General features: G+C 54.7%; 65 non-coding genes and 2 pseudogenes across 65 annotated transcripts in view; all 67 read right to left on the reverse strand.

Annotated features, from left to right (window-relative positions):
* Window positions 1-125: 125 nt before the first annotated feature.
* Window positions 126-244, reverse strand: LOC147788543 (5S ribosomal RNA). The gene has a single exon (XR_015412874.1). It is a non-coding gene; the product is annotated as a 5S ribosomal RNA (ribosomal RNA).
* Window positions 245-459: 215 nt separating this feature from the next.
* On the reverse strand, window positions 460-578 carry LOC147788544 (5S ribosomal RNA). The gene has a single exon (XR_015412876.1). It is a non-coding gene; the product is annotated as a 5S ribosomal RNA (ribosomal RNA).
* Window positions 579-793: 215 nt separating this feature from the next.
* On the reverse strand, window positions 794-912 carry LOC147788545 (5S ribosomal RNA). The gene has a single exon (XR_015412877.1). It is a non-coding gene; the product is annotated as a 5S ribosomal RNA (ribosomal RNA).
* Window positions 913-1127: 215 nt separating this feature from the next.
* Window positions 1128-1246, reverse strand: LOC147788546 (5S ribosomal RNA). Its single transcript, XR_015412878.1, has one exon. It is a non-coding gene; the product is annotated as a 5S ribosomal RNA (ribosomal RNA).
* A 215-nt stretch (window positions 1247-1461) lies between these two features.
* LOC147788547 (5S ribosomal RNA) lies at window positions 1462-1580 on the reverse strand. The gene has a single exon (XR_015412879.1). It is a non-coding gene; the product is annotated as a 5S ribosomal RNA (ribosomal RNA).
* A 215-nt stretch (window positions 1581-1795) lies between these two features.
* Window positions 1796-1914, reverse strand: LOC147788548 (5S ribosomal RNA). Its single transcript, XR_015412881.1, has one exon. It is a non-coding gene; the product is annotated as a 5S ribosomal RNA (ribosomal RNA).
* A 215-nt stretch (window positions 1915-2129) lies between these two features.
* On the reverse strand, window positions 2130-2248 carry LOC147788549 (5S ribosomal RNA). Its single transcript, XR_015412882.1, has one exon. It is a non-coding gene; the product is annotated as a 5S ribosomal RNA (ribosomal RNA).
* Window positions 2249-2463: 215 nt separating this feature from the next.
* On the reverse strand, window positions 2464-2582 carry LOC147788550 (5S ribosomal RNA). The gene has a single exon (XR_015412883.1). It is a non-coding gene; the product is annotated as a 5S ribosomal RNA (ribosomal RNA).
* A 215-nt stretch (window positions 2583-2797) lies between these two features.
* Window positions 2798-2916, reverse strand: LOC147788551 (5S ribosomal RNA). Its single transcript, XR_015412884.1, has one exon. It is a non-coding gene; the product is annotated as a 5S ribosomal RNA (ribosomal RNA).
* Window positions 2917-3131: 215 nt separating this feature from the next.
* On the reverse strand, window positions 3132-3250 carry LOC147788552 (5S ribosomal RNA). Its single transcript, XR_015412885.1, has one exon. It is a non-coding gene; the product is annotated as a 5S ribosomal RNA (ribosomal RNA).
* Window positions 3251-3465: 215 nt separating this feature from the next.
* LOC147788553 (5S ribosomal RNA) lies at window positions 3466-3584 on the reverse strand. Its single transcript, XR_015412886.1, has one exon. It is a non-coding gene; the product is annotated as a 5S ribosomal RNA (ribosomal RNA).
* A 215-nt stretch (window positions 3585-3799) lies between these two features.
* On the reverse strand, window positions 3800-3918 carry LOC147788554 (5S ribosomal RNA). Its single transcript, XR_015412888.1, has one exon. It is a non-coding gene; the product is annotated as a 5S ribosomal RNA (ribosomal RNA).
* A 215-nt stretch (window positions 3919-4133) lies between these two features.
* Window positions 4134-4252, reverse strand: LOC147788555 (5S ribosomal RNA). Its single transcript, XR_015412889.1, has one exon. It is a non-coding gene; the product is annotated as a 5S ribosomal RNA (ribosomal RNA).
* Window positions 4253-4467: 215 nt separating this feature from the next.
* Window positions 4468-4586, reverse strand: LOC147788556 (5S ribosomal RNA). The gene has a single exon (XR_015412890.1). It is a non-coding gene; the product is annotated as a 5S ribosomal RNA (ribosomal RNA).
* Window positions 4587-4801: 215 nt separating this feature from the next.
* Window positions 4802-4920, reverse strand: LOC147788557 (5S ribosomal RNA). Its single transcript, XR_015412892.1, has one exon. It is a non-coding gene; the product is annotated as a 5S ribosomal RNA (ribosomal RNA).
* Window positions 4921-5135: 215 nt separating this feature from the next.
* LOC147788558 (5S ribosomal RNA) lies at window positions 5136-5254 on the reverse strand. The gene has a single exon (XR_015412893.1). It is a non-coding gene; the product is annotated as a 5S ribosomal RNA (ribosomal RNA).
* Window positions 5255-5469: 215 nt separating this feature from the next.
* LOC147788559 (5S ribosomal RNA) lies at window positions 5470-5588 on the reverse strand. The gene has a single exon (XR_015412894.1). It is a non-coding gene; the product is annotated as a 5S ribosomal RNA (ribosomal RNA).
* Window positions 5589-5803: 215 nt separating this feature from the next.
* LOC147788560 (5S ribosomal RNA) lies at window positions 5804-5922 on the reverse strand. Its single transcript, XR_015412895.1, has one exon. It is a non-coding gene; the product is annotated as a 5S ribosomal RNA (ribosomal RNA).
* A 215-nt stretch (window positions 5923-6137) lies between these two features.
* On the reverse strand, window positions 6138-6256 carry LOC147788561 (5S ribosomal RNA). The gene has a single exon (XR_015412896.1). It is a non-coding gene; the product is annotated as a 5S ribosomal RNA (ribosomal RNA).
* A 215-nt stretch (window positions 6257-6471) lies between these two features.
* On the reverse strand, window positions 6472-6590 carry LOC147788562 (5S ribosomal RNA). Its single transcript, XR_015412897.1, has one exon. It is a non-coding gene; the product is annotated as a 5S ribosomal RNA (ribosomal RNA).
* A 215-nt stretch (window positions 6591-6805) lies between these two features.
* Window positions 6806-6924, reverse strand: LOC147788563 (5S ribosomal RNA). The gene has a single exon (XR_015412898.1). It is a non-coding gene; the product is annotated as a 5S ribosomal RNA (ribosomal RNA).
* Window positions 6925-7139: 215 nt separating this feature from the next.
* On the reverse strand, window positions 7140-7258 carry LOC147788564 (5S ribosomal RNA). The gene has a single exon (XR_015412900.1). It is a non-coding gene; the product is annotated as a 5S ribosomal RNA (ribosomal RNA).
* A 215-nt stretch (window positions 7259-7473) lies between these two features.
* On the reverse strand, window positions 7474-7592 carry LOC147788565 (5S ribosomal RNA). The gene has a single exon (XR_015412902.1). It is a non-coding gene; the product is annotated as a 5S ribosomal RNA (ribosomal RNA).
* A 215-nt stretch (window positions 7593-7807) lies between these two features.
* Window positions 7808-7926, reverse strand: LOC147788566 (5S ribosomal RNA). Its single transcript, XR_015412903.1, has one exon. It is a non-coding gene; the product is annotated as a 5S ribosomal RNA (ribosomal RNA).
* Window positions 7927-8138: 212 nt separating this feature from the next.
* On the reverse strand, window positions 8139-8257 carry LOC147788567 (5S ribosomal RNA). The gene has a single exon (XR_015412955.1). It is a non-coding gene; the product is annotated as a 5S ribosomal RNA (ribosomal RNA).
* A 213-nt stretch (window positions 8258-8470) lies between these two features.
* LOC147788568 (5S ribosomal RNA) lies at window positions 8471-8589 on the reverse strand. The gene has a single exon (XR_015412904.1). It is a non-coding gene; the product is annotated as a 5S ribosomal RNA (ribosomal RNA).
* A 216-nt stretch (window positions 8590-8805) lies between these two features.
* LOC147788569 (5S ribosomal RNA) lies at window positions 8806-8923 on the reverse strand. The gene has a single exon (XR_015412546.1). It is a non-coding gene; the product is annotated as a 5S ribosomal RNA (ribosomal RNA).
* Window positions 8924-9137: 214 nt separating this feature from the next.
* On the reverse strand, window positions 9138-9257 carry LOC147788570 (5S ribosomal RNA; annotated as a pseudogene).
* A 243-nt stretch (window positions 9258-9500) lies between these two features.
* LOC147788571 (5S ribosomal RNA) lies at window positions 9501-9619 on the reverse strand. Its single transcript, XR_015412905.1, has one exon. It is a non-coding gene; the product is annotated as a 5S ribosomal RNA (ribosomal RNA).
* Window positions 9620-9857: 238 nt separating this feature from the next.
* On the reverse strand, window positions 9858-9976 carry LOC147788572 (5S ribosomal RNA). Its single transcript, XR_015412906.1, has one exon. It is a non-coding gene; the product is annotated as a 5S ribosomal RNA (ribosomal RNA).
* Window positions 9977-10191: 215 nt separating this feature from the next.
* On the reverse strand, window positions 10192-10310 carry LOC147788573 (5S ribosomal RNA). The gene has a single exon (XR_015412907.1). It is a non-coding gene; the product is annotated as a 5S ribosomal RNA (ribosomal RNA).
* Window positions 10311-10525: 215 nt separating this feature from the next.
* Window positions 10526-10644, reverse strand: LOC147788574 (5S ribosomal RNA). Its single transcript, XR_015413031.1, has one exon. It is a non-coding gene; the product is annotated as a 5S ribosomal RNA (ribosomal RNA).
* A 238-nt stretch (window positions 10645-10882) lies between these two features.
* LOC147788575 (5S ribosomal RNA) lies at window positions 10883-11001 on the reverse strand. The gene has a single exon (XR_015412908.1). It is a non-coding gene; the product is annotated as a 5S ribosomal RNA (ribosomal RNA).
* A 215-nt stretch (window positions 11002-11216) lies between these two features.
* Window positions 11217-11335, reverse strand: LOC147788576 (5S ribosomal RNA). Its single transcript, XR_015412350.1, has one exon. It is a non-coding gene; the product is annotated as a 5S ribosomal RNA (ribosomal RNA).
* A 238-nt stretch (window positions 11336-11573) lies between these two features.
* On the reverse strand, window positions 11574-11692 carry LOC147788577 (5S ribosomal RNA). The gene has a single exon (XR_015413025.1). It is a non-coding gene; the product is annotated as a 5S ribosomal RNA (ribosomal RNA).
* A 214-nt stretch (window positions 11693-11906) lies between these two features.
* On the reverse strand, window positions 11907-12025 carry LOC147788578 (5S ribosomal RNA). Its single transcript, XR_015413060.1, has one exon. It is a non-coding gene; the product is annotated as a 5S ribosomal RNA (ribosomal RNA).
* Window positions 12026-12263: 238 nt separating this feature from the next.
* On the reverse strand, window positions 12264-12382 carry LOC147788579 (5S ribosomal RNA). Its single transcript, XR_015412225.1, has one exon. It is a non-coding gene; the product is annotated as a 5S ribosomal RNA (ribosomal RNA).
* A 238-nt stretch (window positions 12383-12620) lies between these two features.
* Window positions 12621-12739, reverse strand: LOC147788580 (5S ribosomal RNA). Its single transcript, XR_015412510.1, has one exon. It is a non-coding gene; the product is annotated as a 5S ribosomal RNA (ribosomal RNA).
* Window positions 12740-12977: 238 nt separating this feature from the next.
* Window positions 12978-13096, reverse strand: LOC147788581 (5S ribosomal RNA). The gene has a single exon (XR_015413061.1). It is a non-coding gene; the product is annotated as a 5S ribosomal RNA (ribosomal RNA).
* A 238-nt stretch (window positions 13097-13334) lies between these two features.
* On the reverse strand, window positions 13335-13453 carry LOC147788582 (5S ribosomal RNA). Its single transcript, XR_015412909.1, has one exon. It is a non-coding gene; the product is annotated as a 5S ribosomal RNA (ribosomal RNA).
* Window positions 13454-13669: 216 nt separating this feature from the next.
* LOC147788583 (5S ribosomal RNA) lies at window positions 13670-13788 on the reverse strand. The gene has a single exon (XR_015412539.1). It is a non-coding gene; the product is annotated as a 5S ribosomal RNA (ribosomal RNA).
* A 215-nt stretch (window positions 13789-14003) lies between these two features.
* LOC147788584 (5S ribosomal RNA) lies at window positions 14004-14122 on the reverse strand. Its single transcript, XR_015412910.1, has one exon. It is a non-coding gene; the product is annotated as a 5S ribosomal RNA (ribosomal RNA).
* A 245-nt stretch (window positions 14123-14367) lies between these two features.
* LOC147788585 (5S ribosomal RNA) lies at window positions 14368-14486 on the reverse strand. Its single transcript, XR_015412272.1, has one exon. It is a non-coding gene; the product is annotated as a 5S ribosomal RNA (ribosomal RNA).
* A 238-nt stretch (window positions 14487-14724) lies between these two features.
* On the reverse strand, window positions 14725-14846 carry LOC147788586 (5S ribosomal RNA; annotated as a pseudogene).
* Window positions 14847-15084: 238 nt separating this feature from the next.
* On the reverse strand, window positions 15085-15203 carry LOC147788587 (5S ribosomal RNA). The gene has a single exon (XR_015412913.1). It is a non-coding gene; the product is annotated as a 5S ribosomal RNA (ribosomal RNA).
* Window positions 15204-15441: 238 nt separating this feature from the next.
* LOC147788588 (5S ribosomal RNA) lies at window positions 15442-15560 on the reverse strand. The gene has a single exon (XR_015412914.1). It is a non-coding gene; the product is annotated as a 5S ribosomal RNA (ribosomal RNA).
* Window positions 15561-15775: 215 nt separating this feature from the next.
* On the reverse strand, window positions 15776-15894 carry LOC147788589 (5S ribosomal RNA). The gene has a single exon (XR_015412966.1). It is a non-coding gene; the product is annotated as a 5S ribosomal RNA (ribosomal RNA).
* A 238-nt stretch (window positions 15895-16132) lies between these two features.
* LOC147788590 (5S ribosomal RNA) lies at window positions 16133-16251 on the reverse strand. The gene has a single exon (XR_015412915.1). It is a non-coding gene; the product is annotated as a 5S ribosomal RNA (ribosomal RNA).
* A 238-nt stretch (window positions 16252-16489) lies between these two features.
* On the reverse strand, window positions 16490-16608 carry LOC147788591 (5S ribosomal RNA). The gene has a single exon (XR_015412363.1). It is a non-coding gene; the product is annotated as a 5S ribosomal RNA (ribosomal RNA).
* Window positions 16609-16848: 240 nt separating this feature from the next.
* On the reverse strand, window positions 16849-16967 carry LOC147788592 (5S ribosomal RNA). The gene has a single exon (XR_015412401.1). It is a non-coding gene; the product is annotated as a 5S ribosomal RNA (ribosomal RNA).
* A 238-nt stretch (window positions 16968-17205) lies between these two features.
* LOC147788593 (5S ribosomal RNA) lies at window positions 17206-17324 on the reverse strand. Its single transcript, XR_015412916.1, has one exon. It is a non-coding gene; the product is annotated as a 5S ribosomal RNA (ribosomal RNA).
* Window positions 17325-17562: 238 nt separating this feature from the next.
* LOC147788594 (5S ribosomal RNA) lies at window positions 17563-17681 on the reverse strand. The gene has a single exon (XR_015412917.1). It is a non-coding gene; the product is annotated as a 5S ribosomal RNA (ribosomal RNA).
* Window positions 17682-17896: 215 nt separating this feature from the next.
* Window positions 17897-18015, reverse strand: LOC147788595 (5S ribosomal RNA). Its single transcript, XR_015412968.1, has one exon. It is a non-coding gene; the product is annotated as a 5S ribosomal RNA (ribosomal RNA).
* A 238-nt stretch (window positions 18016-18253) lies between these two features.
* Window positions 18254-18374, reverse strand: LOC147788596 (5S ribosomal RNA). Its single transcript, XR_015412536.1, has one exon. It is a non-coding gene; the product is annotated as a 5S ribosomal RNA (ribosomal RNA).
* A 238-nt stretch (window positions 18375-18612) lies between these two features.
* LOC147788597 (5S ribosomal RNA) lies at window positions 18613-18731 on the reverse strand. The gene has a single exon (XR_015412364.1). It is a non-coding gene; the product is annotated as a 5S ribosomal RNA (ribosomal RNA).
* Window positions 18732-18971: 240 nt separating this feature from the next.
* Window positions 18972-19090, reverse strand: LOC147788598 (5S ribosomal RNA). The gene has a single exon (XR_015412402.1). It is a non-coding gene; the product is annotated as a 5S ribosomal RNA (ribosomal RNA).
* A 238-nt stretch (window positions 19091-19328) lies between these two features.
* On the reverse strand, window positions 19329-19447 carry LOC147788599 (5S ribosomal RNA). The gene has a single exon (XR_015412366.1). It is a non-coding gene; the product is annotated as a 5S ribosomal RNA (ribosomal RNA).
* Window positions 19448-19687: 240 nt separating this feature from the next.
* LOC147788600 (5S ribosomal RNA) lies at window positions 19688-19806 on the reverse strand. The gene has a single exon (XR_015412567.1). It is a non-coding gene; the product is annotated as a 5S ribosomal RNA (ribosomal RNA).
* A 238-nt stretch (window positions 19807-20044) lies between these two features.
* LOC147788601 (5S ribosomal RNA) lies at window positions 20045-20163 on the reverse strand. Its single transcript, XR_015412918.1, has one exon. It is a non-coding gene; the product is annotated as a 5S ribosomal RNA (ribosomal RNA).
* A 240-nt stretch (window positions 20164-20403) lies between these two features.
* LOC147788602 (5S ribosomal RNA) lies at window positions 20404-20522 on the reverse strand. Its single transcript, XR_015412403.1, has one exon. It is a non-coding gene; the product is annotated as a 5S ribosomal RNA (ribosomal RNA).
* A 238-nt stretch (window positions 20523-20760) lies between these two features.
* Window positions 20761-20879, reverse strand: LOC147788603 (5S ribosomal RNA). The gene has a single exon (XR_015412490.1). It is a non-coding gene; the product is annotated as a 5S ribosomal RNA (ribosomal RNA).
* Window positions 20880-21119: 240 nt separating this feature from the next.
* Window positions 21120-21238, reverse strand: LOC147788604 (5S ribosomal RNA). The gene has a single exon (XR_015412404.1). It is a non-coding gene; the product is annotated as a 5S ribosomal RNA (ribosomal RNA).
* Window positions 21239-21478: 240 nt separating this feature from the next.
* Window positions 21479-21597, reverse strand: LOC147788605 (5S ribosomal RNA). The gene has a single exon (XR_015412405.1). It is a non-coding gene; the product is annotated as a 5S ribosomal RNA (ribosomal RNA).
* A 238-nt stretch (window positions 21598-21835) lies between these two features.
* Window positions 21836-21954, reverse strand: LOC147788606 (5S ribosomal RNA). The gene has a single exon (XR_015412568.1). It is a non-coding gene; the product is annotated as a 5S ribosomal RNA (ribosomal RNA).
* Window positions 21955-22192: 238 nt separating this feature from the next.
* On the reverse strand, window positions 22193-22311 carry LOC147788607 (5S ribosomal RNA). Its single transcript, XR_015412367.1, has one exon. It is a non-coding gene; the product is annotated as a 5S ribosomal RNA (ribosomal RNA).
* A 240-nt stretch (window positions 22312-22551) lies between these two features.
* LOC147788608 (5S ribosomal RNA) lies at window positions 22552-22670 on the reverse strand. The gene has a single exon (XR_015412569.1). It is a non-coding gene; the product is annotated as a 5S ribosomal RNA (ribosomal RNA).
* Window positions 22671-22908: 238 nt separating this feature from the next.
* The window catches only part of LOC147788609 (5S ribosomal RNA), a 119-nt gene continuing 64 nt past the window's right edge, over window positions 22909-22963 (reverse strand). The window contains exon 1 of the ribosomal RNA XR_015412919.1: window positions 22909-22963. This exon is cut by the window's right edge and continues 64 nt beyond it. This is a non-coding gene — a ribosomal RNA (5S ribosomal RNA).

A 22963-nucleotide genomic window follows, 5' to 3' on the forward strand; every position in this document is an offset into this window, starting at 1 on the left:
CGGGGCCCGCGCGGACACGTCGGGGAGAAGAAACGCGATGGGCGTGAGCGTGCGAGCGGGGGAGGTTGCCATTTGTAAAGAAAGGAAGAAAAGAACGGGGAGAAATTGAAATAAAAAATAAAAAAGGGGTGCAACACGAGGACTTCCCAAGTGGTCACCCAACTTAGTACTACTCTCGCCCAAGCACGCTTAACTGCGGAGTTCTGATGGGATCCGGTGCATTAGTGCTGGTATGATCGCACCCGACATGCAATGCGCACAAATTGCATTTAACGCATGCGGGGCGGCATGATCGAGGCGACGGTGGGTGCACGCACGTGCTCGGAACGGTCGGCGGGGCCCGCGCGGACACGTCGGGGAGAAGAAACGCGATGGGCGTGAGCGTGCGAGCGGGGGAGGTTGCCATTTGTAAAGAAAGGAAGAAAAGAACGGGGAGAAATTGAAATAAAAAATAAAAAAGGGGTGCAACACGAGGACTTCCCAAGTGGTCACCCAACTTAGTACTACTCTCGCCCAAGCACGCTTAACTGCGGAGTTCTGATGGGATCCGGTGCATTAGTGCTGGTATGATCGCACCCGACATGCAATGCGCACAAATTGCATTTAACGCATGCGGGGCGGCATGATCGAGGCGACGGTGGGTGCACGCACGTGCTCGGAACGGTCGGCGGGGCCCGCGCGGACACGTCGGGGAGAAGAAACGCGATGGGCGTGAGCGTGCGAGCGGGGGAGGTTGCCATTTGTAAAGAAAGGAAGAAAAGAACGGGGAGAAATTGAAATAAAAAATAAAAAAGGGGTGCAACACGAGGACTTCCCAAGTGGTCACCCAACTTAGTACTACTCTCGCCCAAGCACGCTTAACTGCGGAGTTCTGATGGGATCCGGTGCATTAGTGCTGGTATGATCGCACCCGACATGCAATGCGCACAAATTGCATTTAACGCATGCGGGGCGGCATGATCGAGGCGACGGTGGGTGCACGCACGTGCTCGGAACGGTCGGCGGGGCCCGCGCGGACACGTCGGGGAGAAGAAACGCGATGGGCGTGAGCGTGCGAGCGGGGGAGGTTGCCATTTGTAAAGAAAGGAAGAAAAGAACGGGGAGAAATTGAAATAAAAAATAAAAAAGGGGTGCAACACGAGGACTTCCCAAGTGGTCACCCAACTTAGTACTACTCTCGCCCAAGCACGCTTAACTGCGGAGTTCTGATGGGATCCGGTGCATTAGTGCTGGTATGATCGCACCCGACATGCAATGCGCACAAATTGCATTTAACGCATGCGGGGCGGCATGATCGAGGCGACGGTGGGTGCACGCACGTGCTCGGAACGGTCGGCGGGGCCCGCGCGGACACGTCGGGGAGAAGAAACGCGATGGGCGTGAGCGTGCGAGCGGGGGAGGTTGCCATTTGTAAAGAAAGGAAGAAAAGAACGGGGAGAAATTGAAATAAAAAATAAAAAAGGGGTGCAACACGAGGACTTCCCAAGTGGTCACCCAACTTAGTACTACTCTCGCCCAAGCACGCTTAACTGCGGAGTTCTGATGGGATCCGGTGCATTAGTGCTGGTATGATCGCACCCGACATGCAATGCGCACAAATTGCATTTAACGCATGCGGGGCGGCATGATCGAGGCGACGGTGGGTGCACGCACGTGCTCGGAACGGTCGGCGGGGCCCGCGCGGACACGTCGGGGAGAAGAAACGCGATGGGCGTGAGCGTGCGAGCGGGGGAGGTTGCCATTTGTAAAGAAAGGAAGAAAAGAACGGGGAGAAATTGAAATAAAAAATAAAAAAGGGGTGCAACACGAGGACTTCCCAAGTGGTCACCCAACTTAGTACTACTCTCGCCCAAGCACGCTTAACTGCGGAGTTCTGATGGGATCCGGTGCATTAGTGCTGGTATGATCGCACCCGACATGCAATGCGCACAAATTGCATTTAACGCATGCGGGGCGGCATGATCGAGGCGACGGTGGGTGCACGCACGTGCTCGGAACGGTCGGCGGGGCCCGCGCGGACACGTCGGGGAGAAGAAACGCGATGGGCGTGAGCGTGCGAGCGGGGGAGGTTGCCATTTGTAAAGAAAGGAAGAAAAGAACGGGGAGAAATTGAAATAAAAAATAAAAAAGGGGTGCAACACGAGGACTTCCCAAGTGGTCACCCAACTTAGTACTACTCTCGCCCAAGCACGCTTAACTGCGGAGTTCTGATGGGATCCGGTGCATTAGTGCTGGTATGATCGCACCCGACATGCAATGCGCACAAATTGCATTTAACGCATGCGGGGCGGCATGATCGAGGCGACGGTGGGTGCACGCACGTGCTCGGAACGGTCGGCGGGGCCCGCGCGGACACGTCGGGGAGAAGAAACGCGATGGGCGTGAGCGTGCGAGCGGGGGAGGTTGCCATTTGTAAAGAAAGGAAGAAAAGAACGGGGAGAAATTGAAATAAAAAATAAAAAAGGGGTGCAACACGAGGACTTCCCAAGTGGTCACCCAACTTAGTACTACTCTCGCCCAAGCACGCTTAACTGCGGAGTTCTGATGGGATCCGGTGCATTAGTGCTGGTATGATCGCACCCGACATGCAATGCGCACAAATTGCATTTAACGCATGCGGGGCGGCATGATCGAGGCGACGGTGGGTGCACGCACGTGCTCGGAACGGTCGGCGGGGCCCGCGCGGACACGTCGGGGAGAAGAAACGCGATGGGCGTGAGCGTGCGAGCGGGGGAGGTTGCCATTTGTAAAGAAAGGAAGAAAAGAACGGGGAGAAATTGAAATAAAAAATAAAAAAGGGGTGCAACACGAGGACTTCCCAAGTGGTCACCCAACTTAGTACTACTCTCGCCCAAGCACGCTTAACTGCGGAGTTCTGATGGGATCCGGTGCATTAGTGCTGGTATGATCGCACCCGACATGCAATGCGCACAAATTGCATTTAACGCATGCGGGGCGGCATGATCGAGGCGACGGTGGGTGCACGCACGTGCTCGGAACGGTCGGCGGGGCCCGCGCGGACACGTCGGGGAGAAGAAACGCGATGGGCGTGAGCGTGCGAGCGGGGGAGGTTGCCATTTGTAAAGAAAGGAAGAAAAGAACGGGGAGAAATTGAAATAAAAAATAAAAAAGGGGTGCAACACGAGGACTTCCCAAGTGGTCACCCAACTTAGTACTACTCTCGCCCAAGCACGCTTAACTGCGGAGTTCTGATGGGATCCGGTGCATTAGTGCTGGTATGATCGCACCCGACATGCAATGCGCACAAATTGCATTTAACGCATGCGGGGCGGCATGATCGAGGCGACGGTGGGTGCACGCACGTGCTCGGAACGGTCGGCGGGGCCCGCGCGGACACGTCGGGGAGAAGAAACGCGATGGGCGTGAGCGTGCGAGCGGGGGAGGTTGCCATTTGTAAAGAAAGGAAGAAAAGAACGGGGAGAAATTGAAATAAAAAATAAAAAAGGGGTGCAACACGAGGACTTCCCAAGTGGTCACCCAACTTAGTACTACTCTCGCCCAAGCACGCTTAACTGCGGAGTTCTGATGGGATCCGGTGCATTAGTGCTGGTATGATCGCACCCGACATGCAATGCGCACAAATTGCATTTAACGCATGCGGGGCGGCATGATCGAGGCGACGGTGGGTGCACGCACGTGCTCGGAACGGTCGGCGGGGCCCGCGCGGACACGTCGGGGAGAAGAAACGCGATGGGCGTGAGCGTGCGAGCGGGGGAGGTTGCCATTTGTAAAGAAAGGAAGAAAAGAACGGGGAGAAATTGAAATAAAAAATAAAAAAGGGGTGCAACACGAGGACTTCCCAAGTGGTCACCCAACTTAGTACTACTCTCGCCCAAGCACGCTTAACTGCGGAGTTCTGATGGGATCCGGTGCATTAGTGCTGGTATGATCGCACCCGACATGCAATGCGCACAAATTGCATTTAACGCATGCGGGGCGGCATGATCGAGGCGACGGTGGGTGCACGCACGTGCTCGGAACGGTCGGCGGGGCCCGCGCGGACACGTCGGGGAGAAGAAACGCGATGGGCGTGAGCGTGCGAGCGGGGGAGGTTGCCATTTGTAAAGAAAGGAAGAAAAGAACGGGGAGAAATTGAAATAAAAAATAAAAAAGGGGTGCAACACGAGGACTTCCCAAGTGGTCACCCAACTTAGTACTACTCTCGCCCAAGCACGCTTAACTGCGGAGTTCTGATGGGATCCGGTGCATTAGTGCTGGTATGATCGCACCCGACATGCAATGCGCACAAATTGCATTTAACGCATGCGGGGCGGCATGATCGAGGCGACGGTGGGTGCACGCACGTGCTCGGAACGGTCGGCGGGGCCCGCGCGGACACGTCGGGGAGAAGAAACGCGATGGGCGTGAGCGTGCGAGCGGGGGAGGTTGCCATTTGTAAAGAAAGGAAGAAAAGAACGGGGAGAAATTGAAATAAAAAATAAAAAAGGGGTGCAACACGAGGACTTCCCAAGTGGTCACCCAACTTAGTACTACTCTCGCCCAAGCACGCTTAACTGCGGAGTTCTGATGGGATCCGGTGCATTAGTGCTGGTATGATCGCACCCGACATGCAATGCGCACAAATTGCATTTAACGCATGCGGGGCGGCATGATCGAGGCGACGGTGGGTGCACGCACGTGCTCGGAACGGTCGGCGGGGCCCGCGCGGACACGTCGGGGAGAAGAAACGCGATGGGCGTGAGCGTGCGAGCGGGGGAGGTTGCCATTTGTAAAGAAAGGAAGAAAAGAACGGGGAGAAATTGAAATAAAAAATAAAAAAGGGGTGCAACACGAGGACTTCCCAAGTGGTCACCCAACTTAGTACTACTCTCGCCCAAGCACGCTTAACTGCGGAGTTCTGATGGGATCCGGTGCATTAGTGCTGGTATGATCGCACCCGACATGCAATGCGCACAAATTGCATTTAACGCATGCGGGGCGGCATGATCGAGGCGACGGTGGGTGCACGCACGTGCTCGGAACGGTCGGCGGGGCCCGCGCGGACACGTCGGGGAGAAGAAACGCGATGGGCGTGAGCGTGCGAGCGGGGGAGGTTGCCATTTGTAAAGAAAGGAAGAAAAGAACGGGGAGAAATTGAAATAAAAAATAAAAAAGGGGTGCAACACGAGGACTTCCCAAGTGGTCACCCAACTTAGTACTACTCTCGCCCAAGCACGCTTAACTGCGGAGTTCTGATGGGATCCGGTGCATTAGTGCTGGTATGATCGCACCCGACATGCAATGCGCACAAATTGCATTTAACGCATGCGGGGCGGCATGATCGAGGCGACGGTGGGTGCACGCACGTGCTCGGAACGGTCGGCGGGGCCCGCGCGGACACGTCGGGGAGAAGAAACGCGATGGGCGTGAGCGTGCGAGCGGGGGAGGTTGCCATTTGTAAAGAAAGGAAGAAAAGAACGGGGAGAAATTGAAATAAAAAATAAAAAAGGGGTGCAACACGAGGACTTCCCAAGTGGTCACCCAACTTAGTACTACTCTCGCCCAAGCACGCTTAACTGCGGAGTTCTGATGGGATCCGGTGCATTAGTGCTGGTATGATCGCACCCGACATGCAATGCGCACAAATTGCATTTAACGCATGCGGGGCGGCATGATCGAGGCGACGGTGGGTGCACGCACGTGCTCGGAACGGTCGGCGGGGCCCGCGCGGACACGTCGGGGAGAAGAAACGCGATGGGCGTGAGCGTGCGAGCGGGGGAGGTTGCCATTTGTAAAGAAAGGAAGAAAAGAACGGGGAGAAATTGAAATAAAAAATAAAAAAGGGGTGCAACACGAGGACTTCCCAAGTGGTCACCCAACTTAGTACTACTCTCGCCCAAGCACGCTTAACTGCGGAGTTCTGATGGGATCCGGTGCATTAGTGCTGGTATGATCGCACCCGACATGCAATGCGCACAAATTGCATTTAACGCATGCGGGGCGGCATGATCGAGGCGACGGTGGGTGCACGCACGTGCTCGGAACGGTCGGCGGGGCCCGCGCGGACACGTCGGGGAGAAGAAACGCGATGGGCGTGAGCGTGCGAGCGGGGGAGGTTGCCATTTGTAAAGAAAGGAAGAAAAGAACGGGGAGAAATTGAAATAAAAAATAAAAAAGGGGTGCAACACGAGGACTTCCCAAGTGGTCACCCAACTTAGTACTACTCTCGCCCAAGCACGCTTAACTGCGGAGTTCTGATGGGATCCGGTGCATTAGTGCTGGTATGATCGCACCCGACATGCAATGCGCACAAATTGCATTTAACGCATGCGGGGCGGCATGATCGAGGCGACGGTGGGTGCACGCACGTGCTCGGAACGGTCGGCGGGGCCCGCGCGGACACGTCGGGGAGAAGAAACGCGATGGGCGTGAGCGTGCGAGCGGGGGAGGTTGCCATTTGTAAAGAAAGGAAGAAAAGAACGGGGAGAAATTGAAATAAAAAATAAAAAAGGGGTGCAACACGAGGACTTCCCAAGTGGTCACCCAACTTAGTACTACTCTCGCCCAAGCACGCTTAACTGCGGAGTTCTGATGGGATCCGGTGCATTAGTGCTGGTATGATCGCACCCGACATGCAATGCGCACAAATTGCATTTAACGCATGCGGGGCGGCATGATCGAGGCGACGGTGGGTGCACGCACGTGCTCGGAACGGTCGGCGGGGCCCGCGCGGACACGTCGGGGAGAAGAAACGCGATGGGCGTGAGCGTGCGAGCGGGGGAGGTTGCCATTTGTAAAGAAAGGAAGAAAAGAACGGGGAGAAATTGAAATAAAAAATAAAAAAGGGGTGCAACACGAGGACTTCCCAAGTGGTCACCCAACTTAGTACTACTCTCGCCCAAGCACGCTTAACTGCGGAGTTCTGATGGGATCCGGTGCATTAGTGCTGGTATGATCGCACCCGACATGCAATGCGCACAAATTGCATTTAACGCATGCGGGGCGGCATGATCGAGGCGACGGTGGGTGCACGCACGTGCTCGGAACGGTCGGCGGGGCCCGCGCGGACACGTCGGGGAGAAGAAACGCGATGGGCGTGAGCGTGCGAGCGGGGGAGGTTGCCATTTGTAAAGAAAGGAAGAAAAGAACGGGGAGAAATTGAAATAAAAAATAAAAAAGGGGTGCAACACGAGGACTTCCCAAGTGGTCACCCAACTTAGTACTACTCTCGCCCAAGCACGCTTAACTGCGGAGTTCTGATGGGATCCGGTGCATTAGTGCTGGTATGATCGCACCCGACATGCAATGCGCACAAATTGCATTTAACGCATGCGGGGCGGCATGATCGAGGCGACGGTGGGTGCACGCACGTGCTCGGAACGGTCGGCGGGGCCCGCGCGGACACGTCGGGGAGAAGAAACGCGATGGGCGTGAGCGTGCGAGCGGGGGAGGTTGCCATTTGTAAAGAAAGGAAGAAAAGAACGGGGAGAAATTGAAATAAAAAATAAAAAAGGGGTGCAACACGAGGACTTCCCAAGTGGTCACCCAACTTAGTACTACTCTCGCCCAAGCACGCTTAACTGCGGAGTTCTGATGGGATCCGGTGCATTAGTGCTGGTATGATCGCACCCGACATGCAATGCGCACAAATTGCATTTAACGCATGCGGGGCGGCATGATCGAGGCGACGGTGGGTGCACGCACGTGCTCGGAACGGTCGGCGGGGCCCGCGCGGACACGTCGGGGAGAAGAAACGCGATGGGCGTGAGCGTGCGAGCGGGGGAGGTTGCCATTTGTAAAGAAAGGAAGAAAAGAACGGGGAGAAATTGAAATAAAAAATAAAAAAGGGGTGCAACACGAGGACTTCCCAAGTGGTCACCCAACTTAGTACTACTCTCGCCCAAGCACGCTTAACTGCGGAGTTCTGATGGGATCCGGTGCATTAGTGCTGGTATGATCGCACCCGACATGCAATGCGCACAAATTGCATTTAACGCATGCGGGGCGGCATGATCGAGGCGACGGTGGGTGCACGCACGTGCTCGGAACGGTCGGCGGGGCCCGCGCGGACACGTCGGGGAGAAGAAAGCGATGGGCGTGAGCGTGCGAGCGGGGGAGGTTGCCATTTGTAAGAAAGGAAGAAAAGAACGGGGAGAAATTGAAATAAAAAATAAAAAAGGGTGCAACACGAGGACTTCCCAAGTGGTCACCCAACTTAGTACTACTCTCGCCCAAGCACGCTTAACTGCGGAGTTCTGATGGGATCCGGTGCATTAGTGCTGGTATGATCGCACCCGACATGCAATGCGCACAAATTGCATTTAACGCATGCGGGGCGGCATGATCGAGGCGACGGTGGGTGCACGCACGTGCTCGGAACGGTCGGCGGGGCCCGCCGGACACGTCGGGGAGAAGAAACGCGATGGGCGTGAGCGTGCGAGCGGGGGAGGTTGCCATTTGTAAAGAAAGGAAGAAAAGAACGGGGAGAATTGAAATAAAAAATAAAAAAGGGGTGCAACACGAGGACTTCCCAAGTGGTCACCCAACTTAGTACTACTCTCGCCCAAGCACGCTTAACTGCGGAGTTCTGATGGGATCCGGTGCATTAGTGCTGGTATGATCGCACCCGACATGCAATGCGCACAAATTGCATTTAACGCATGCGGGGCGGCATGATCGAGGCGACGGTGGGTGCCCGCACGTGCTCGGAAACGGTCCGGCGGGGCCCGCGCGGACACGTCGGGGAGAAGAAACGCGATGGGCGTGAGCGTGCGAGCGGGGGAGGTTGCCATTTGTAAAGAAAGGAAGAAAAGAACGGGGAGAAATTGAAATAAAAATAAAAAAGGGGTGCAACACGAGGACTTCCCAAGTGGTCACCCAACTTAGTACTACTCTCGCCCAAGCACGCTTAACTGCGGAGTCTGATGGGATCCGGTGCATTAGTGCTGGTATGATCGCACCCGACATGCAATGCGCACAAATTGCATTTAACGCATGCGGGGCGGCAGATCGAGGCGACGGTGGGTGCACGCACGTGCTCGGAACGGTCGGCGGGGCCCGCGCGGACACGTCGGGGAGAAGAAACGCGATGGGCGTGAGCGTGCGAGCGGGGACGGTTGCCATTTGTAAAGAAAGGAAGAAAAGAACGGGGAGAAATTGAAATAAAAAATAAAAAAGGGGTGCAACACGAGGACTTCCCAACGTGGTCACCCAACTTAGTACTACTCTCGCCAAGCACGCTTAAACTGCGGAGTTCAGATGGGATCCGGTGCATTAGTGCTGGTATGATCGCACCCGACATGCAATGCGCACAAATTGCATTTAACGCATGCGGGGCGGCATGATCGAGGCGACGGTGGGTGCACCGGCACTGCTCGGGAACGGTCGGCGGGGCCCGCGCGGACACGTCGGGGAGAAGAAACGCGATGGGCGTGACCGGCGCCCCTGCGGGGGAGGTTGCCATTTGTAAAGAAAGGAAGAAAAGAACGGGGAGAAATTGAAATAACGAGCAAAAGAAATAAGAAATAAAAAATAAAAAAGGGGTGCAACACGAGGACTTCCCAAGTGGTCACCCAACTTAGTACTACTCTCGCCCAAGCACGCTTAACTGCGGAGTTCTGATGGGATCCGGTGCATTAGTGCTGGTATGATCGCACCCGACATGCAATGCGCACAAATTGCATTTAACGCATGCGGGGCGGCATGATCGAGGCGACGGTGGGTGCACGCACGTGCTCGGAACGGTCGGCGGGGCCCGCGCGGACACTTCGGGGAGAAGAAACGCGATGGGCGTGAGCGTGCGAGCGGGGGAGGTTGCCATTTGTAACGAAAGGAAGAAAAGAACGGGGAGAAATTGAAATAACGAGCAAAAGAAATAAGAAATAAAAAATAAAAAAGGGGTGCAACACGAGGACTTCCCAAGTGGTCACCCAACTTAGTACTACTCTCGCCCAAGCACGCTTAACTGCGGAGTTCTGATGGGATCCGGTGCATTAGTGCTGGTATGATCGCACCCGACATGCAATGCGCACAAATTGCATTTAACGCATGCGGGGCGGCATGATCGAGACGACGGTGGGTGCACGCACGTGCTCGGAACGGTCGGCGGGGCCCGCGCGGACACGTCGGGGAGAAGAAACGCGATGGGCGTGAGCGTGCGAGCGGGGGAGGTTGCCATTTGTAAAGAAAGGAAGAAAAGAACGGGGAGAAATTGAAATAAAAAATAAAAAAGGGGTGCAACACGAGGACTTCCCAAGTGGTCACCCAACTTAGTACTACTCTCGCCCAAGCACGCTTAACTGCGGAGTTCTGATGGGATCCGGTGCATTAGTGCTGGTATGATCGCACCCGACATGCAATGCGCACAAATTGCATTTAACGCATGCGGGGCGGCATGATCGAGGCGACGGTGGGTGCACGCACGTGCTCGGAACGGTCGGCGGGGCCCGCGCGGACACGTCGGGGAGAAGAAACGCGATGGGCGTGAGCGTGCGAGCGGGGGAGGTTGCCATTTGTAAAGAAAGGAAGAAAAGAACGGGGAGAAATTGAAATAAAAAATAAAAAAGGGGTGCAACACGAGGACTTCCCAAGTGGTCACCCAACTTAGTACTACTCTCGCCCAAGCACACTTAACTGCGGAGTTCTGATGGGATCCGGTGCATTAGTGCTGGTATGATCGCACCCGACATGCAATGCGCACAAATTGCATTTAACGCATGCGGGGCGGCATGATCGAGGCGACGGTGGGTGCACGCACGTGCTCGGAACGGTCGGCGGGGCCCGCGCGGACACGTCGGGGAGAAGAAACGCGATGGGCGTGAGCGTGCGAGCGGGGGAGGTTGCCATTTGTAAAGAAAGGAAGAAAAGAACGGGGAGAAATTGAAATAACGAGCAAAAGAAATAAGAAATAAAAAATAAAAAAGGGGTGCAACACGAGGACTTCCCAAGTGGTCACCCAACTTAGTACTACTCTCGCCCAAGCACGCTTAACTGCGGAGTTCTGATGGGATCCGGTGCATTAGTGCTGGTATGATCGCACCCGACATGCAATGCGCACAAATTGCATTTAACGCATGCGGGGCGGCATGATCGAGGCGACGGTGGGTGCACGCACGTGCTCGGAACGGTCGGCGGGGCCCGCGCGGACACGTCGGGGAGAAGAAACGCGATGGGCGTGAGCGTGCGAGCGGGGGAGGTTGCCATTTGTAAAGAAAGGAAGAAAAGAACGGGGAGAAATTGAAATAAAAAATAAAAAAGGGGTGCAACACGAGGACTTCCCAAGTGGTCACCCAACTTAGTACTACTCTCGCCCAAGCACGCTTGACTGCGGAGTTCTGATGGGATCCGGTACATTAGTGCTGGTATGATCGCACCCGACATGCAATGCGCACAAATTGCATTTAACGCATGCGGGGCGGCATGATCGAGGCGACGGTGGGTGCACGCACGTGCTCGGAACGGTCGGCGGGGCCCGCGCGGACACGTCGGGGAGAAGAAACGCGATGGGCGTGAGCGTGCGAGCGGGGGAGGTTGCCATTTGTAAAGAAAGGAAGAAAAGAACGGGGAGAAATTGAAATAACGAGCAAAAGAAATAAGAAATAAAAAATAAAAAAGGGGTGCAACACGAGGACTTCCCAAGTGGTCACCCAACTTAGTACTACTCTCGCCCAAGCACGCTTAACTGCGGAGTTCTGATGGGATCCGGTGCATAAGTGCTGGTATGATCGCACCCGACATGCAACGGCACAAATTGCATTTAACGCATGCGGGGCGGCATGATCGAGGCGACGGTGGGTGCACGCACGTGCTCGGAACGGTCGGCGGGGCCCGCGCGGACACGTCGGGGAGAAGAAACGCGATGGGCGTGAGCGTGCGAGCGGGGGAGGTTGCCATTTGTAAAGAAAGGAAGAAAATAACGGGGAGAAATTGAAATAAAAAATAAAAAAGGGGTGCAACACGAGGACTTCCCAAGTGGTCACCCAACTTAGTACTACTCTCGCCCAAGCACGCTTGACTGCGGAGTTCTGATGGGATCCGGTGCATTAGTGCTGGTATGATCGCACCCGACATGCAATGCGCACAAATTGCATTTAACGCATGCGGGGCGGCATGATCGAGGCGACGGTGGGTGCACGCACGTGCTCGGAACGGTCGGCGGGGCCCGCGCGGACACGTCGGGGAGAAGAAACGCGATGGGCGTGAGCGTGCGAGCGGGGGAGGTTGCCATTTGTAAAGAAAGGAAGAAAAGAACGGGGAGAAATTGAAATAACGAGCAAAAGAAATAAGAAATAAAAAATAAAAAAGGGGTGCAAAACGAGGACTTCCCAAGTGGTCACCCAACTTAGTACTACTCTCGCCCAAGCACGCTTAACTGCGGAGTTCTGATGGGATCCGGTGCATTAGTGCTGGTATGATCGCACCCGACATGCAATGCGCACAAATTGCATTTAACGCATGCGGGGCGGCATGATCGAGGCGACGGTGGGTGCACGCACGTGCTCGGAACGGTCGGCGGGGCCCGCGCGGACACGTCGGGGAGAAGAAACGCGATGGGCGTGAGCGTGCGAGCGGGGGAGGTTGCCATTTGTAAAGAAAGGAAGAAAAGAACGGGGAGAAATTGAAATAACGAGCAAAAGAAATAAGAAATAAAAAATAAAAAAGGGGTGCAACACGAGGACTTCCCAAGTGGTCACCCAACTTAGTACTACTCTCGCCCAAGCACGCTTGACTGCGGAGTTCTGATGGGATTCGGTGCATTAGTGCTGGTATGATCGCACCCGACATGCAATGCGCACAAATTGCATTTAACGCATGCGGGGCGGCATGATCGAGGCGACGGTGGGTGCACGCACGTGCTCGGAACGGTCGGCGGGGCCCGCGCGGACACGTCGGGGAGAAGAAACGCGATGGGCGTGAGCGTGCGAGCGGGGGAGGTTGCCATTTGTAAAGAAAGGAAGAAAAGAACGGGGAGAAATTGAAATAACGAGCAAAAGAAATAAGAAATAAAAAATAAAAAAGGGGTGCAACACGAGGACTTCCCAAGTGGTCACCCAACTTAGTACTACTCTCGCCCAAGCACGCTTGACTGCGGAGTTCTGATGGGATCCGGTGCATTAGTGCTGGTATGATCGCACCCGACATGCAATGCGCACAAATTGCATTTAACGCATGCGGGGCGGCATGATCGAGGCGACGGTGGGTGCACGCACGTGCTCGGAACGGTCGGCGGGGCCCGCGCGGACACGTCGGGGAGAAGAAACGCGATGGGCGTGAGCGTGCGAGCGGGGGAGGTTGCCATTTGTAAAGAAAGGAAGAAAAGAACGGGGAGAAATTGAAATAACGAGCAAAAGAAATAAGAAATAAAAAATAAAAAAGGGGTGCAACACGAGGACTTCCCAAGTGGTCACCCAACTTAGTACTACTCTCGCCCAAGCACGCTTAACTGCGGAGTTCTGATGGGATCCGGTGCATTAGTGCTGGTATGATCGCACCCGACATGCAATGCGCACAAATTGCATTTAACGCATGCGGGGCGGCATGATCGAGGCGACGGTGGGTGCACGCACGTGCTCGGAACGGTCGGCGGGGCCCCGCGCGGACACGTCGGGGAGAAGAAACGCGATGGGCGTGAGCGTGCGAGCGGGGGAGGTTGCCATTTGTAAAGAAAGGAAGAAAAGAACGGGGAGAAATTGAAATAAAAAATAAAAAAGGGGTGCAACACGAGGACTTCCCAAGTGGTCACCCAACTTAGTACTACTCTCGCCGAAGCACGCTTAACTGCAGAGTTCTGATGGGATCCGGTGCATTAGTGCTAGTATGATCGCACCCGACATGCAATGCGCACAAATTGCATTTAACGCATGCGGGGCGGCATGATCGAGGCGACGGTGGGTGCACGCACGTGCTCGGAACGGTCGGCGGGGCCCGCGCGGACACGTCGGGGAGAAGAAACGCGATGGGCGTGAGCGTGCGAGCGGGGGAGGTTGCCATTTGTAAAGAAAGGAAGAAAAGAACGGGGAGAAATTGAAATAAAAAATAAAAAAGGGGTGCAACACGAGGACTTCCCAAGTGGTCACCCAACTTAGTACTACTCTCGCCCAAGCACGCTTAACTGCGGAGTTCTGATGGGATCCGGTGCATTAGTGCTGGTATGATCGCACCCGACATGCAATGCGCACAAATTGCATTTAACGCATGCGGGGCGGCATGATCGAGGCGACGGTGGGTGCACGCACGTGCTCGGAACGGTCGGCTGGGCCCGCGCGGACACGTCGGGGAGAAGAAACGCGATGGGCGTGAGCGTGCGAGCGGGGGAGGTTGCCATTTGTAAAGAAAGGAAGAAAAGAACGGGGAGAAATTGAAATAACGAGCAAAAGAAATAAGAAATAAAAAATAAAAAATAAAAAAGGGGTGCAACACGAGGACTTCCCAAGTGGTCACCCAACTTAGTACTACTCTCGCCCAGGCACGCTTAACTGCAGAGTTCTGATGGGATCCGGTGCATTAGTGCTGGTATGATCGCACCCGACATGCAATGCGCACAAATTGCATTTAACGCATGCGGGGCGGCATGATCGAGGCGACGGTGGGTGCACGCACGTGCTCGGAACGGTCGGCGGGGCCCGCGCGGACACGTCGGGGAGAAGAAACGCGATGGGCGTGAGCGTGCGAGCGGGGGAGGTTGCCATTTGTAAAGAAAGGAAGAAAAGAACGGGGAGAAATTGAAATAACGAGCAAAAGAAATAAGAAATAAAAAATAAAAAAGGGGTGCAACACGAAGACTTCCCACCAAGTGGTCACCCAACTTAGTACTACTCTCGCCCAAGCACGCTTAACTGCGGAGTTCTGATGGGATCCGGTGCATTAGTGCTGGTATGATCGCACCCAACATGCAATGCGCACAAATTGCATTTAACGCATGCGGGGCGGCATGATCGAGGCGACGGTGGGTGCACGCACGTGCTCGGAACGGTCGGCGGGGCCCGCGCGGACACGTCGGGGAGAAGAAACGCGATGGGCGTGAGCGTGCGAGCGGGGGAGGTTGCCATTTGTAAAGAAAGGAAGAAAAGAACGGGGAGAAATTGAAATAACGAGCAAAAGAAATAAGAAATAAAAAATAAAAAAGGGGTGCAACACGAGGACTTCCCAAGTGGTCACCCAACTTAGTACTACTCTCGCCCAAGCACGCTTAACTGCGGAGTTCTGATGGGATCCGGTGCATTAGTGCTGGTATGATCGCACCCGACATGCAATGCGCACAAATTGCATTTAACGCATGCGGGGCGGCATGATCGAGGCGACGGTGGGTGCACGCACGTGCTCGGAACGGTCGGCGGGGCCCGCGCGGACACGTCGGGGAGAAGAAACGCGATGGGCGTGAGCGTGCGAGCGGGGGAGGTTGCCATTTGTAAAGAAAGGAAGAAAAGAACGGGGAGAAATTGAAATAACGAGCAAAAGAAATAAGAAATAAAAAATAAAAAAGGGGTGCAACACGAGGACTTCCCAAGTGGTCACCCAACTTAGTACTACTCTCGCCCAAGCACGCTTAACTGCGGAGTTCTGATGGGATCCGGTGCATTAGTGCTGGTATGATCGCACCCGACATGCAATGCGCACAAATTGCATTTAACGCATGCGGGGCGGCATGATCGAGGCGACGGTGGGTGCACGCACGTGCTCGGAACGGTCGGCGGGGCCCGCGCGGACACGTCGGGGAGAAGAAACGCGATGGGCGTGAGCGTGCGAGCGGGGGAGGTTGCCATTTGTAAAGAAAGGAAGAAAAGAACGGGGAGAAATTGAAATAAAAAATAAAAAAGGGGTGCAACACGAGGACTTCCCAAGTGGTCACCCAACTTAGTACTACTCTCGCCCAAGCACGCTTAGCTGCGGAGTTCTGATGGGATCCGGTGCATTAGTGCTGGTATGATCGCACCCGACATGCAATGCGCACAAATTGCATTTAACGCATGCTGGGCGGCATGATCGAGGCGACGGTGGGTGCACGCACGTGCTCAGAACGGTCGGCGGGGCCCGCGCGGACACGTCGGGGAGAAGAAACGCGATGGGCGTGAGCGTGCCAGCGGGGGAGGTTGCCATTTGTAAAGAAAGGAAGAAAAGAACGGGGAGAAATTGAAATAACGAGCAAAAGAAATAAGAAATAAAAAATAAAAAAGGGGTGCAACACGAGGACTTCCCAAGTGGTCACCCAACTTAGTACTACTCTCGCCCAAGCACGCTTAACTGCGGAGTTCTGATGGGATCCGGTGCATTAGTGCTGGTATGATCGCACCCGACATGCAATGCGCAGAAATTGCATTTAACGCATGCGGGGCGGCATGATCGAGGCGACGGTGGGTGCACGCACGTGCTCGGAACGGTCGGCGGGGCCCGCGCGGACACGTCGGGGAGAAGAAACGCGATGGGCGTGAGCGTGCGAGCGGGGGAGGTTGCCATTTGTAAAGAAAGGAAGAAAAGAACGGGGAGAAATTCAAATAACGAGCAAAAGAAATAAGAAATAAAAAATAAAAAAGGGGTGCAACACGAGGACTTCCCAAGTGGTCACCCAACTTAGTACTACTCTCGCCCAAGCACGCTTGTCTGCGGAGTTCTGATGGGATCCGGTGCATTAGTGCTGGTATGATCGCACCCGACATGCAATGCGCACAAATTGCATTTAACGCATGCGGGGCGGCATGATCGAGGCGACGGTGGGTGCACGCACGTGCTCGGAACGGTCGGCGGGGCCCGCGCGGACACGTCGGGGAGAAGAAACGCGATGGGCGTGAGCGTGCGCGAGCGGGGGAGGTTGCCATTTGTAAAGAAAGGAAGAAAAGAACGGGGAGAAATTGAAATAACGAGCAAAAGAAATAAGAAATAAAAAATAAAAAAGGGGTGCAACACGAGGACTTCCCAAGTGGTCACCCAACTTAGTACTACTATCGCCCAAGCACGCTTAGCTGCGGAGTTCTGATGGGATCCGGTGCATTAGTGCTGGTATGATCGCACCCGACATGCAATGCGCACAAATTGCATTTAACGCATGCGGGGCGGCATGATCGAGGCGACGGTGGGTGCACGCACGTGCTCGGAACGGTCGGCGGGGCCCGCGCGGACACGTCGGGGAGAAGAAACGCGATGGGCGTGAGCGTGCGAGCGGGGGAGGTTGCCATTTGTAAAGAAAGGAAGAAAAGAACGGGGAGAAATTGAAATAACGAGCAAAAGAAATAAGAAATAAAAAATAAAAAAGGGGTGCAACACGAGGACTTCCCAAGTGGTCACCCAACTTAGTACTACTCTCGCCCAAGCACGCTTAACTGCGGAGTTCTGATGGGATCCGGTGCATTAGTGCTGGTATGATCGCACCCGACATGCAATGCGCACAAATTGCATTTAACGCATGCGGGGCGGCATGATCGAGGCGACGGTGGGTGCACGCACGTGCTCGGAACGGTCGGCGGGGCCCGCGCGGACACGTCGGGGAGAAGAAACGCGATGGGCGTGAGCGTGCGAGCGGGGGAGGTTGCCATTTGTAAAGAAAGGAAGAAAAGAACGGGGAGAAATTGAAATAACGAGCAAAAGAAATAAGAAATAAAAAATAAAAAAGGGGTGCAACACGAGGACTTCCCAAGTGGTCACCCAACTTAGTACTACTCTCGCCCAAGCACGCTTAACTGCGGAGTTCTGATGGGATCCGGTGCATTAGTGCTGGTATGATCGCACCCGACATGCAATGCGCACAAATTGCATTTAACGCATGCGGGGCGGCATGATCGAGGCGACGGTGGGTGCACGCACGTGCTCGGAACGGTCGGCGGGGCCCGCGCGGACACGTCGGGGAGAAGAAACGCGATGGGCGTGAGCGTGCGAGCGGGGGAGGTTGCCATTTGTAAAGAAAGGAAGAAAAGAACGGGGAGAAATTGAAATAAAAAATAAAAAAGGGGTGCAACACGAGGACTTCCCAAGTGGTCACCCAACTTAGTACTACTCTCGCCCAAGCACGCTTAGCTGCGGAGTTCTGATGGGATCCGGTGCATTAGTGCTGGTATGATCGCACCCGACATGCAATGCGCACAAATTGCATTTAACGCATGCTGGGCGGCATGATCGAGGCGACGGTGGGTGCACGCACGTGCTCAGAACGGTCGGCGGGGCCCGCGCGGACACGTCGGGGAGAAGAAACGCGATGGGCGTGAGCGTGCGAGCGGGGGAGGTTGCCATTTGTAAAGAAAGGAAGAAAAGAACGGGGAGAAATTGAAATAACGAGCAAAAGAAATAAGAAATAAAAAATAAAAAAGGGGTGCAACACGAGGACTTCCCAAGTGGTCACACCCAACTTAGTACTACTCTCGCCCAAGCACGCTTAACTGCGGAGTTCTGATGGGATCCGGTGCATTAGTGCTGGTATGATCGCACCCGACATGCAATGCGCACAAATTGCATTTAACGCATGCGGGGCGGCATGATCGAGGCGACGGTGGGTGCACGCACGTGCTCGGAACGGTCGGCGGGGCCCGCGCGGACACGTCGGGGAGAAGAAACGCGATGGGCGTGAGCGTGCGAGCGGGGGAGGTTGCCATTTGTAAAGAAAGGAAGAAAAGAACGGGGAGAAATTGAAATAACGAGCAAAAGAAATAAGAAATAAAAAATAAAAAAGGGGTGCAACACGAGGACTTCCCAAGTGGTCACCCAACTTAGTACTACTCTCGCCCAAGCACGCTTGTCTGCGGAGTTCTGATGGGATCCGGTGCATTAGTGCTGGTATGATCGCACCCGACATGCAATGCGCACAAATTGCATTTAACGCATGCGGGGCGGCATGATCGAGGCGACGGTGGGTGCACGCACGTGCTCGGAACGGTCGGCGGGGCCCGCGCGGACACGTCGGGGAGAAGAAACGCGATGGGCGTGAGCGTGCGCGAGCGGGGGAGGTTGCCATTTGTAAAGAAAGGAAGAAAAGAACGGGGAGAAATTGAAATAACGAGCAAAAGAAATAAGAAATAAAAAATAAAAAAGGGGTGCAACACGAGGACTTCCCAAGTGGTCACCCAACTTAGTACTACTATCGCCCAAGCACGCTTAGCTGCGGAGTTCTGATGGGATCCGGTGCATTAGTGCTGGTATGATCGCACCCGACATGCAATGCGCACAAATTGCATTTAACGCATGCGGGGCGGCATGATCGAGGCGACGGTGGGTGCACGCACGTGCTCGGAACGGTCGGCGGGGCCCGCGCGGACACGTCGGGGAGAAGAAACGCGATGGGCGTGAGCGTGCGAGCGGGGGAGGTTGCCATTTGTAAAGAAAGGAAGAAAAGAACGGGGAGAAATTGAAATAACGAGCAAAAGAAATAAGAAATAAAAAATAAAAAAGGGGTGCAACACGAGGACTTCCCAAGTGGTCACCCAACTTAGTACTACTCTCGCCCAAGCACGCTTGTCTGCGGAGTTCTGATGGGATCCGGTGCATTAGTGCTGGTATGATCGCACCCGACATGCAATGCGCACAAATTGCATTTAACGCATGCGGGGCGGCATGATCGAGGCGACGGTGGGTGCACGCACGTGCTCGGAACGGTCGGCGGGGCCTGCGCGGACACGTCGGGGAGAAGAAACGCGATGGGCGTGAGCGTGCGCGAGCGGGGGAGGTTGCCATTTGTAAAGAAAGGAAGAAAAGAACGGGGAGAAATTGAAATAACGAGCAAAAGAAATAAGAAATAAAAAATAAAAAAGGGGTGCAACACGAGGACTTCCCAAGTGGTCACCCAACTTAGTACTACTATCGCCCAAGCACGCTTAGCTGCGGAGTTCTGATTGGATCCGGTGCATTAGTGCTGGTATGATCGCACCCGACATGCAATGCGCACAAATTGCATTTAACGCATGCGGGGCGGCATGATCGAGGCGACGGTGGGTGCACGCACGTGCTCGGAACGGTCGGCGGGGCCCGCGCGGACACGTCGGGGAGAAGAAACGCGATGGGCGTGAGCGTGCGAGCGGGGGAGGTTGCCATTTGTAAAGAAAGGAAGAAAAGAACGGGGAGAAATTGAAATAACGAGCAAAAGAAATAAGAAATAAAAAATAAAAAAGGGGTGCAACACGAGGACTTCCCAAGTGGTCACCCAACTTAGTACTACTCTCGCCCAAGCACGCTTAACTGCGGAGTTCTGATGGGATCCGGTGCATTAGTGCTGGTATGATCGCACCCGACATGCAATGCGCACAAATTGCATTTAACGCATGTGGGGCGGCATGATCGAGGCGACGGTGGGTGCACGCACGTGCTCGGAACGGTCGGCGGGGCCCGCGCGGACACGTCGGGGAGAAGAAACGCGATGGGCGTGAGCGTGCGCGAGCGGGGGAGGTTGCCATTTGTAAAGAAAGGAAGAATAGAACGGGGAGAAATTGAAATAACGAGCAAAAGAAATAAGAAATAAAAAATAAAAAAGGGGTGCAACACGAGGACTTCCCAAGTGGTCACCCAACTTAGTACTACTATCGCCCAAGCACGCTTAGCTGCGGAGTTCTGATGGGATCCGGTGCATTAGTGCTGGTATGATCGCACCCGACATGCAATGCGCACAAATTGCATTTAACGCATGCGGGGCGGCATGATCGAGGCGACGGTGGGTGCACGCACGTGCTCGGAACGGTCGGCGGGGCCCGCGCGGACACGTCGGGGAGAAGAAACGCGATGGGCGTGAGCGTGCGAGCGGGGGAGGTTGCCATTTGTAAAGAAAGGAAGAAAAGAACGGGGAGAAATTGAAATAACGAGCAAAAGAAATAAGAAATAAAAAATAAAAAAGGGGTGCAACACGAGGACTTCCCAAGTGGTCACCCAACTTAGTACTACTCTCACCCAAGCACGCTTAACTACGGAGTTCTGATGGGATCCGATGCATTAGTGCTGGTATGATCGCACCCGACATGCAATGCGCACAAATTGCATTTAACGCATGCGGGGCGGCATGATCGAGGCGACGGTGGGTGCACGCACGTGCTCGGAACGGTCGGCGGGGCCCGCGCGGACACGTCGGGGAGAAGAAACGCGATGGGCGTGAGCGTGCGCGAGCGGGGGAGGTTGCCATTTGTAAAGAAAGGAAGAAAAGAACGGGGAGAAATTGAAATAACGAGCAAAAGAAATAAGAAATAAAAAATAAAAAAGGGGTGCAACACGAGGACTTCCCAAGTGGTCACCCAACTTAGTACTACTATCGCCCAAGCACGCTTAGCTGCGGAGTTCTGATGGGATCCGGTGCATTAGTGCTGGTATGATCGCACCCGACATGCAATGCGCACAAATTGCATTTAACGCATGCGGGGCGGCATGATCGAGGCGACGGTGGGTGCACGCACGTGCTCGGAACGGTCGGCGGGGCCCGCGCGGACACGTCGGGGAGAAGAAACGCGATGGGCGTGAGCGTGCGCGAGCGGGGGAGGTTGCCATTTGTAAAGAAAGGAAGAAAAGAACGGGGAGAAATTGAAATAACGAGCAAAAGAAATAAGAAATAAAAAATAAAAAAGGGGTGCAACACGAGGACTTCCCAAGTGGTCACCCAACTTAGTACTACTATCGCCCAAGCACGCTTAGCTGCGGAGTTCTGATGGGATCCGGTGCATTAGTGCTGGTATGATCGCACCCGACATGCAATGCGCACAAATTGCATTTAACGCATGCGGGGCGGCATGATCGAGGCGACGGTGGGTGCACGCACGTGCTCGGAACGGTCGGCGGGGCCCGCGCGGACACGTCGGGGAGAAGAAACGCGATGGGCGTGAGCGTGCGAGCGGGGGAGGTTGCCATTTGTAAAGAAAGGAAGAAAAGAACGGGGAGAAATTGAAATAACGAGCAAAAGAAATAAGAAATAAAAAATAAAAAAGGGGTGCAACACGAGGACTTCCCAAGTGGTCACCCAACTTAGTACTACTATCGCCCAAGCACGCTTAGCTGCGGAGTTCTGATTGGATCCGGTGCATTAGTGCTGGTATGATCGCACCCGACATGCAATGCGCACAAATTGCATTTAACGCATGCGGGGCGGCATGATCGAGGCGACGGTGGGTGCACGCACGTGCTCGGAACGGTCGGCGGGGCCCGCGCGGACACGTCGGGGAGAAGAAACGCGATGGGCGTGAGCGTGCGAGCGGGGGAGGTTGCCATTTGTAAAGAAAGGAAGAAAAGAACGGGGAGAAATTGAAATAACGAGCAAAAGAAATAAGAAATAAAAAATAAAAAAGGGGTGCAACACGAGGACTTCCCAAGTGGTCACCCAACTTAGTACTACTCTCGCCCAAGCACGCTTGTCTGCGGAGTTCTGATGGGATCCGGTGCATTAGTGCTGGTATGATCGCACCCGACATGCAATGCGCACAAATTGCATTTAACGCATGCGGGGCGGCATGATCGAGGCGACGGTGGGTGCACGCACGTGCTCGGAACGGTCGGCGGGGCCTGCGCGGACACGTCGGGGAGAAGAAACGCGATGGGCGTGAGCGTGCGCGAGCGGGGGAGGTTGCCATTTGTAAAGAAAGGAAGAAAAGAACGGGGAGAAATTGAAATAACGAGCAAAAGAAATAAGAAATAAAAAATAAAAAAGGGGTGCAACACGAGGACTTCCCAAGTGGTCACCCAACTTAGTACTACTATCGCCCAAGCACGCTTAGCTGCGGAGTTCTGATTGGATCCGGTGCATTAGTGCTGGTATGATCGCACCCGACATGCAATGCGCACAAATTGCATTTAACGCATGCGGGGCGGCATGATCGAGGCGACGGTGGGTGCACGCACGTGCTCGGAACGGTCGGCGGGGCCCGCGCGGACACGTCGGGGAGAAGAAACGCGATGGGCGTGAGCGTGCGAGCGGGGGAGGTTGCCATTTGTAAAGAAAGGAAGAAAAGAACGGGGAGAAATTGAAATAACGAGCAAAAGAAATAAGAAATAAAAAATAAAAAAGGGGTGCAACACGAGGACTTCCCAAGTGGTCACCCAACTTAGTACTACTCTCGCC

This window comes from Cucurbita pepo, chromosome 16 (assembly GCF_057944985.1).
Source record: "Cucurbita pepo subsp. pepo isolate OVF chromosome 16, ASM5794498v1, whole genome shotgun sequence".
In the NCBI taxonomy this organism is placed as follows: Eukaryota; Viridiplantae; Streptophyta; class Magnoliopsida; order Cucurbitales; family Cucurbitaceae; genus Cucurbita; species Cucurbita pepo.